This window comes from Pezoporus wallicus, unplaced genomic scaffold (genome assembly GCF_028554395.1).
Source record: "Pezoporus wallicus isolate ANWC-B61680 ecotype Strahan unplaced genomic scaffold, APGP_CSIRO_Pwel_v1 contig_7680, whole genome shotgun sequence".
NCBI classification, from domain to species: Eukaryota; Metazoa; Chordata; class Aves; order Psittaciformes; family Psittacidae; genus Pezoporus; species Pezoporus wallicus.
The window spans coordinates 563,650-572,352 of NW_026642051.1; the positions used below are offsets into that span (position 1 = coordinate 563,650).

Sequence of the window (8,703 nt, forward strand, 5' to 3'; positions counted from 1 at the left end):
TCCACTGAAGTTTGGGGATAGGGTGAAGTGTCCCTGAATTATTAATTCATACTCTGAGAAGGGAAAATTTATGTGCTCCTCATGACTTTAAAAAGTGTCTCTTTGGCTAACTGTGAGTGCTAGTGAGATAGAGCCCAGCCACTGCTGGCATGAAAATGGGATGGGTTTTCAGGTTTCCTTCCTACCTGACTCTTCCCTTAAATTTTGTTCTTAAATTCCTGTGTCATTACCATGGAGTTAATCATTTGGCAATTAATTTAGCAGCCATCTGTTGTTTTGCATATTCTGTAATCTAATAACAGTTTCAGCCATTGGAAAAGACCATTTGCCAGTAAGTCTGAGATAATATGATGGTGTCAGTTCATTCCAGGCACAAAACAGAGACTGCACTTTCATCTTTGAGAGGAACCTTTCAAGTGCATCCAAGAATTCCACAGGGCAAATGCCAAGTTTCTGCATCTGTGTCTCCAAGCTATACTCAGACTTTCTTCCATTTCTTTTTGCCTCTGGGGATCCACCAGCCACAGTGTGTCTGAACTGATTGCGTACCACCAGAATCATCTGTGTTTTGGGTATCTTTGATATCTTCAACTCATCCCTCACAACATCATCTGAGGTAAGACTCTAATTAAAGACTGCTGTTTCTTCTCTTGGAGGTTAGTGTTCTTGTACTTCAATGGCCTCTGCTTTGAGGCTTCCTGACTAATGTCAAGGACTGAGCAAATTACTCTAACTCCTTGTCAGCTGTGTTCCTTTTCAGAAGTTTAATTAGCAGAGAATAACATAGTTTGAAATAAATGTAGCCAACCCAAAAGCCATCTCCTGCAAAGTGATTAGCTTGTTAGCAGTAAGGCTCTTAGGACTGTATCTCATCTGGAATGTTACAAGCTTAAGACAGTTAGCAGAACTCCACAATCAGTCCCAAAATTCCTTTTACACACACCTGCAGCCAGCTAAAAATACGTAACATCTGGTGTGTGTGTACCTGCATAGAAAACCAGCTTTTTTTTTTATCTTTCCTTTGCACTGGGGGCTGCTATGTGGGCTAAACCAACATAATGTTACTAATGTACTTTAGAACTAAATCAGGGTAAAAGTGTAATCATTTCTGTGTTCCTGGAGACTTACAAGCCGTTCTGCAGGACTCTGGAACTCTGGCGTCAGCAACAGGGACCACATACGCATTTTTATTGTTATCCTGTGGTACAGCAGGAGTTACTGATTGAATCACTTCAAGTGTTCATAAACCTCAGTGAAGCTGATAGGAAAAGTTTGAAAAAGGTAAAATAAAGTTCTTCTTTATGCAGTGGGTGGTGAACTTCTGGACCTTGCTGCCACAGGAGTTTGTAGAGGCACACAGTATGAGCAGGTTCAGAAAGGGATTTAGACATTCATGGACCAAGGGTCTATGAATGCATACTATGAGGACTGAACAATAAACCCTGTAACATCCTTGACACAACAGCTTTGGGGGAGTAAAAAGTAAATAGAGAACAGAGAATGGCTAGGTTGCCATGCTCCCTCTCCCTCTGAATAATTTATCCTATTGTTACTACCCAAGTCAGGATCGTGGGCCACATGAACCGTTGATCCAACCCAGGAGGCAGTTCCTACATCCACATTGCTTCCCTAAGGCCAGGCTGGATGTGGTTCTGGGTATTCTGATCTAGTTGAAGATATCCCTGCTCATTGCATGGGGGATGGACTAGATGACCTTTGAAAGGTCCCTTCCAACCCAAACTACTCTATGATTCTATGATTTTATATGACTTGCAGGTTGTCAGGTTCAGCCTTGGGTCCAGAGGTCCAGTTCTTGACAAATCTGCACTCAGAAGTAGACTCTTTCTAGAGCCCTCTTGCTAGCACAAGTAGCACAGGCTATTTCAGAACAGAGCTAAGACATATTGGCTAGTCTCTGTAGGGAAAATGGTTACCTTGACTTTTCCAAAGGAGCTATACTTCATAATGAAAATAACAAGAATCATTTCTCACTGAGCCTCTTACTTTCAGAGGTAATATATCTCTAGCCATTTCCATTAGTTCATTGTCCTTCCCCAGCGCTGTCCTTTGGCTTGTTGTTTGGCTTCCGTGTGAGGCAAAAATGGATCTAAGTGGCATTTGGCTACCATGCCTGAAACACTCGCTTAGACTGAAAGTCTTTGCAAGTGGCAGCTATTTCTACAGCCACCTCTTTTTTGGAATTAACAGAACAAATCAAGGACAGTACATACCAAAGCAAAAGGCTTTTTTCTCCTCATGCAGACACAATACACATGTAATTTATGAGATCCACACATCTTGGATTTTATTTCCCCACTTCAGTCCCTTCACTGCTGGAAAATACTGCTGGCTTTGAATGGGAATTTTCTTTTTCCCATTGCTCTGTACTGTGATACCCTTCTCTGCTGTCTTTGTCACAGGCCTTATGCAGTCAGAAATCTCTGTTTAGGGTCAGATCATCTGCTGACAGACATGTGCTGCTTAGGGTCCAGGGAAGCTATATTGACATTTATTGGGGCAGCATCTCAGGGAACACAATATAAAGTGCTTCATATTTCTTTTGCTGGTTCAGTGCTTGGAAGCAATCCAGCAAAACCCAATGTGAATTAAAAATGGAAACTAGTTCTTTAACTTTCTCTGCATGCCAGCTTAGCGATTACACAAATTAGCTAGGCATGCCTTTTTCTTAGTGCAATGCAAACATCTCCCCACAAGCAAGTCAGTGTTAAAATGTGCACGGTTTTAAACAACAGTGTTAAAGGGTGAAAAATTGGTGTTAGTCTTGCTTTCTCCTGACCCTGTCACCATAGTTGTATTTTCTTTATCAAAGAGAGTACCTTTTTGTGACTGTACCCCAGTAAAACTCTCACAGGCTTTCCATTCCTTCCATTAACTTGCTTATTGATTGATTCGATTCCATCATTTGTAAGGTAAAGATTGAAGCCATCTCAGCACATCCAACACACAATGTAGACCATTAAGAGGTGTGAAAGAAAAGACAGGCGGTTCATACACTAACCCAGTGTAATAAACCTCATAACCTGGCACAAAAGCAAACCCAGTAACTGTCAGAGAAACCCCTTTGGTAATAAAAGGGGGCTTCACAGATTTAGAAAGCACTGCTTCTAAAGCCTGTTTGGCACAAAGCATTTTTGTCACACTTTGCAGCAGCCATGATTAAAAACTATTTGAGGGTAAAAGTGTTTTCTGGTATTTATCAGTGGGTCATTAACCTTACCAATATCAACGTTTCTATTGTCAGCAAGATTAAAAAAGCCTGTTATAGAAAAATGATCACATTGTATATAGAGATATTGGAGTGCTGATGAATTACTAGCTCTGCTCAGATACAGACTTCAATAGGGTACAGCCTTCAGCGTAGTGAGAAATAGAGGATGAATTAATTGCTGTGTGAAGTATAATGCTGAAGAGTTAGAGGCAAACTAAATGAGATGGTTTAGCACATGGGGAGACTTAAAGGTTTTATGCACGAGAGGAAGAATATACATCAGCTTTTAGTTCCTGTAAGTGATGCCAGTAATGATGGTACAAAGAAAAGCAGACCTGAGTAATGAAGTCTGTGAATCCAAGCCCATATTTAGATACAATGAGAGGAGGAGTCCAGGCAGGAAACAGGCTGATTCCATGCAGATGTCAAAGCAGAGGGACACAGGGACAAGGCAGTGGGTATGAAAGAGGAGAGGACCTGACAAGCAGCACCCTATTGTATCTACCTTGTTCCTTGTTCATGTGATTCTAGATAAGGATAAGTCAAAGGACCACCTGGTCCTCTAAATTGGGGGGTTGGACTTGAGTGCCTGATGTGCAGAATTTGTACCCCATGTGGCAAGCACTAACTGTACCTGGCAATGCCTGTACCTAAAACATGCTGAAACCTGCTGTATAGAGAGCCATAGGTGCAAAACTCAGAAGAAGAGTCTTCTCATCTTAAAGCCATTGCTTTTGGTTACAATATAATGGAAAACTCAAGAGGGAATGCAGACTGTAGAAAGAGAGGTGGCTGGGACAACAAGGATAAAGGCTCACTGTGTATTCCGTGGTATATTGAGGCAGAAGGGGGAGCTGAGCCTTGCAGTGAGAGTCTCTTTACCATCTTCTCAGTGGCAGAAGCAGGGAGAGTTTGGTTGGAAGGAAAGCCTTAGGAAAGAGCTCTTTTCTGCATCACAGGCCACATCTCCACTTGCTTTCACCAGAAGCCTATGTGAAGGGGCTCTGCAGGATACAGAAGCACCAGACCGCTTGTGTTCTGCAAGGTAAGAAGAGCCAGAAGAGAAGGTCCATGCTGACAGCCCTGCTGGCTACAGAGCAAGACCACCAACTGTTCTGCTGTCTATGCAGCTTTTAAGTTATAAAAGTAAAGATATAACAGAGAGGATTTTTGTTGCTCTCTTTTCCCTCTGCTGGTTATTTTTTAAGTGTGTGTGTACGTAAGAATGCTGTTAGGTGGTCATTTATTCCTGCCAGGTAGCTTTCATTACTGTAATAAAATTCACCTGTTTGACAGCTTTTATTTCTGGATTCTGAATTCTCATGCTTTTCTGAGGTTTCCTTCTGACCTCCAGGATGCATAAGGTGGGTAAGAGACACGTCTAGCATTTGTGAATGTCTTAGAAATACCAGAATTCAAAAAGCCTGGCTGTTCCTGTCTGGTAGATCTAATTTCAAGCTCTATTAGGAGCATGGAAAGACACTGCAGATCAGCACAGAAGGAAGATTTAGGTGCAGGCTGATGCTTTTCTTAAAGCATCAGTGCAGAGATGACCATAAAGGTTAGCTACAGCTGACAATCACATATTCTCCAAACCAGGTGAGGTCTGAGACCCATCAGCCTCCTCTTCCTTTTTCTATTTGCATTGGATCTGCTGCTGACAGAGGTACCCAGCCCTTTCTGCAATAGCAGAGACACAGGCATGAAGTTTCTTAAGGAAATTTCTTAAGGAAACTTTCTTAAGGAAACTTCAGGGACAGACTCAGGTTGGCACAAAGTTCTGTTCAGAATAGTTTTTGTGCAGGGAGGGCTGACATATTCATTTTGGGGGTTCCCAAAGGAAAACAAAAAGCATGTTGTCCTGCAGTTGTGTAGTAGGTCTGATGGTTTTTGAATAGTTACTGTGTAGGATTTACTCTATCATAATCTGAGGACTTGTTCAACACATTCATAGGAGTTCCAGTGAGTGCCAGGAGACGACTGTGCCTATGTGCAAGGGCACATGGCTCTTGTGTGACAACTGTTTGTGCAATCCAGCCAGCTGGAGCTATAGCTCTGATTGAGCTGCTGCTCCTACTCTAGCCATGCCTGGAAACCTTGAACAAATAGCCAGACCTTAGAGGGAATGTACTGAAGTGTCCCTGCATACAGTGACACCTGCTTCTCCTTTTCTGTTAGATGTTCTCCCATTGCAGGCCTTGTTGGAAAAGGGGTAGTGATCTCTTCTGTTCAAATAGCAGGAGTTTCCATATGAGACTGGGCAGGTATCCTGAAGTACATCACCCGCTGTGGAATTGTAGGCCATAAGAATGAAACCTGGCTTGAAAACTGGATTGTTGTGAATGAAGAACTCTTCTTGAGATTAATGTGGTTTCTACCAAAGTCTTAAGATGTAAATTTGAAATGTTTTGGAATGTATAAGTGTCTTCTGGCTGCTAACTAGCAGAAGGGAAAGAAACTGTTAGAAGGTAGGGGTTTGATGATGCCTGGTGGAAACTGCCACACTCACATGAGATCTGCTCTTGCCTAAGATGTTTTGTACAAATCCGAAAGAGTATTTGGTGGAATGTGAAAGCAAGTATGTTGCCAGAGAGGGCCTGATATTCAAGATGAAGGGAAGCTGCAGCAGCACATATAGCAAGTATTATAAAGATGACCTAAATGCCACTGAGTAAGAATCTGCTTGGCTAAAAGCCATGGAGAGCATCTGGGAAGGAAAATAACTTCAGACACAGAAATTCAGTGGCATGGAGGGAAATAGATGTGCAGTCCAAAAATGATAGTAGACAGCAAGTTGAACCCATAGTGCAGTGCAAAGGGGCAGGTAGAAAGGTCAAGGCAATTGTCAGCTCTGAAAGCATAGATGGCATATTACCAGAGCACAGAGGCAATACCCTTTCTCCATGTATGTCCAGGAGGAAAAACGTATAGGAATGTTAATAGGAGAGAGTGGAGGCAACTCAGAGTAATGTCAAAGACAGGCGCAATTAATGAGATAGAAATATTTTCTTATAGTTAAAGAAAATAAGGTAGTAAAATGTTATGTGCCTTTAGCCCTAATTTTCAAATATATATAGAAAACTACTTAGTAGATTCTACTGCCCTACACAGATTTTACTGCCCTACACCTTTGTGATTAAGCAGGTAGAGTGTACATCCATAGAGTCTCTGAAAAGACATGCTATCAGTGCCAGCACCTGCTGTAAATGAAGCTGGAGGAGACAACCCAGGAGAAATCCATCAAAGATTATAGGCCAAATTCTACTGCCTTCACTTTCTATACTTCCACTAAGGTAAATAAATTTGCCCAAGGAGGTATTAAATGAACCATCCTGATTTATATCAGACAGAACCCTCGTTGAAGGCACCATTCACAACAATTAAAAAGATTAAACTATTAATAGTATGGATAATTGAGAGTGTAGTGTCTGATTGATATATAAATGTATTGTTATGTGTCAAAACATTTATTGTTAGCAATATAATATTGATGGCATAGCATTGATAATGTCCTGCAGACTACCTGCTATTCAAACAGTGGCCATTTATCACCTGGCAAGATCCATGGGCTCATATCTCATTAAAGAGGTGGAAAATATTTTTCAGTGTCCTCCAAGATGTCTGAATATTTCTTGTCAAATCTGTCACTAGCTTTGCTCTTTGTATATCCCGAGTTACTGAAATTAGGTTGCTTTAGCTTACTGACTGCTAGATCCACTAATGGAAGAGACTGAGACAATCCGATACATGCAAATATGAATACTCTGACCAGTTTTCTGGAAACAAAACCTACTTTAAAGAATACATTTAACAAGTGTCTTGGGACAAGTCATTATCTCGGATTTCTCTTGCTGGTTTTGGTTAACTTGAAATAGAAAGGAAGAAATACAAGAACAAAAGATAATCAGGAGGTGTGAAACCGAGTTTCCTCTGTGACTATGTTTTATAAATATTTGATATTACCCCCTGCCTGAATGGAGCTTTGTTTGGGGGAATCAGGCAGGAGGTGTTTGGCTTTACCTGATATCTACTTTGGCAGCATGTTTTACTTCCCTGTTTTGTGTGACATGGTGCCAAAGCCATGTTTTGTAATCATAGACTTTTGGGGATGCCAGGCCAGATCCAGAAGCTGCAGAAGGGACAGGAAGACTTTCACTGACACAGCTGGCTTTGGACCAGGTTCAGTCTCAGTGTTTCTCTAAGTAAGGAAGGGACAAATATGATTATTTGATGAAAGATACTGCTTCTCATCTATCATCTTTCAAATTGCAGAGTGCCATCCCTACTGTGTTTAAGACTAAAAACTTACAAAAATTTGTACTTGCATCTGTATGTTTTCAAAGTAAACATGGAAATCTGATCTTTTTAACTACAATGTAGTTTCTGTAGCAGCTACTAATACATTGGTAGTGGTTTTGCATTCCCACTTTCGGACTAATATTGTTTTAAGTACTCTGTGTTTGAAATGGAGTTGTCATCCTTGCAAAGAGCTATGCAGTGCCAAAGAACATTTCTTAGTGCTGTTTGTTAGTCTGCTGGCAAGTTAAGCACCACTGCAGGCGTCTGATAGCCTGAATTTGCTAGAACTTAACCTCCAGAAATCTATCCCTGCTACCATAAACAAAACTGGGCCAAAATATTGCTTCTGACAATGAGCTGTAAGCCAGCAAGAAGAGATTTCAGTATCCCAAGTACAGAGTGGAAACGCTTGTTCCACCAGTGTTAAATACCTTGGAAAAGGTTTTGTCATCTGACAGCAATGACCTTGCCTGTCACACGCCTGTATGCCATCCTGTACCCTAGCAAAAGACACAAAAATACAAGAGTACTACTGTGGACATTCCTCCTAGAGTCTCAGCCTGCTTCTGGTCTTTTGTGGGTTGTAACTTTAAAAGGAAGAGCTGGCAGCAAATGAGCTGGAATCACTTGCAGGTTTTTTTCCCCCCTCACAAAGCCTTCTGACCTTGAAAAGCCTTAAAGCTGCATTCCCCATGAAAAATAATTTCTACTTAGTGCTGAGCATGTGTATTGTTGCGCAGACAAATAGACAAATAACAATGTGAGTACATGCCTTTATCATTTATCCTCCTTGGAGGGCCATAAACCATGAGTAAATGCAACCAAAGCAGAAGATTAATAGTGGCTGCATAATGCTTTGCATTTTTCATTATGATTCTTTACAGATAGAATCAGTAAGTGTCACTAATTGGTAGGCACTTGTTCTGTGAGGGGGCTTGAGTTCCCTCCAGTAGAGTTGGAGGCCAGTCTCTGGTTCTGATGTGAGGGGGAGCTCCTAGGGAACTGCAAAGACTGTTATTTAACCAGTGCCATCATTGAGGCAAAGGCTGTGTGCAATGCAGAGAAAACCCCAGTAGCCTGGTAAGATGTTACCAGCCAGCCTGTCTGGTGCAGGGGAGATTGTTCACAAACCCACTGGTGGCTATTCAGCCTTGAGGACTACTAACACAAGGTTG

General features: G+C 41.6%; 1 long non-coding RNA gene across 1 annotated transcript; it reads left to right on the plus strand.

The window, feature by feature from the left end:
* The first annotated feature begins 391 nt into the window (after positions 1-391).
* Positions 392-6,328, plus strand: LOC130608574 (uncharacterized). The gene is made up of 3 exons (XR_008974570.1): positions 392-616; positions 4,526-4,593; positions 5,408-6,328. It is a non-coding gene; the product is annotated as an uncharacterized LOC130608574 (long non-coding RNA).
* The last annotated feature ends 2,375 nt before the right edge of the window (positions 6,329-8,703 follow it).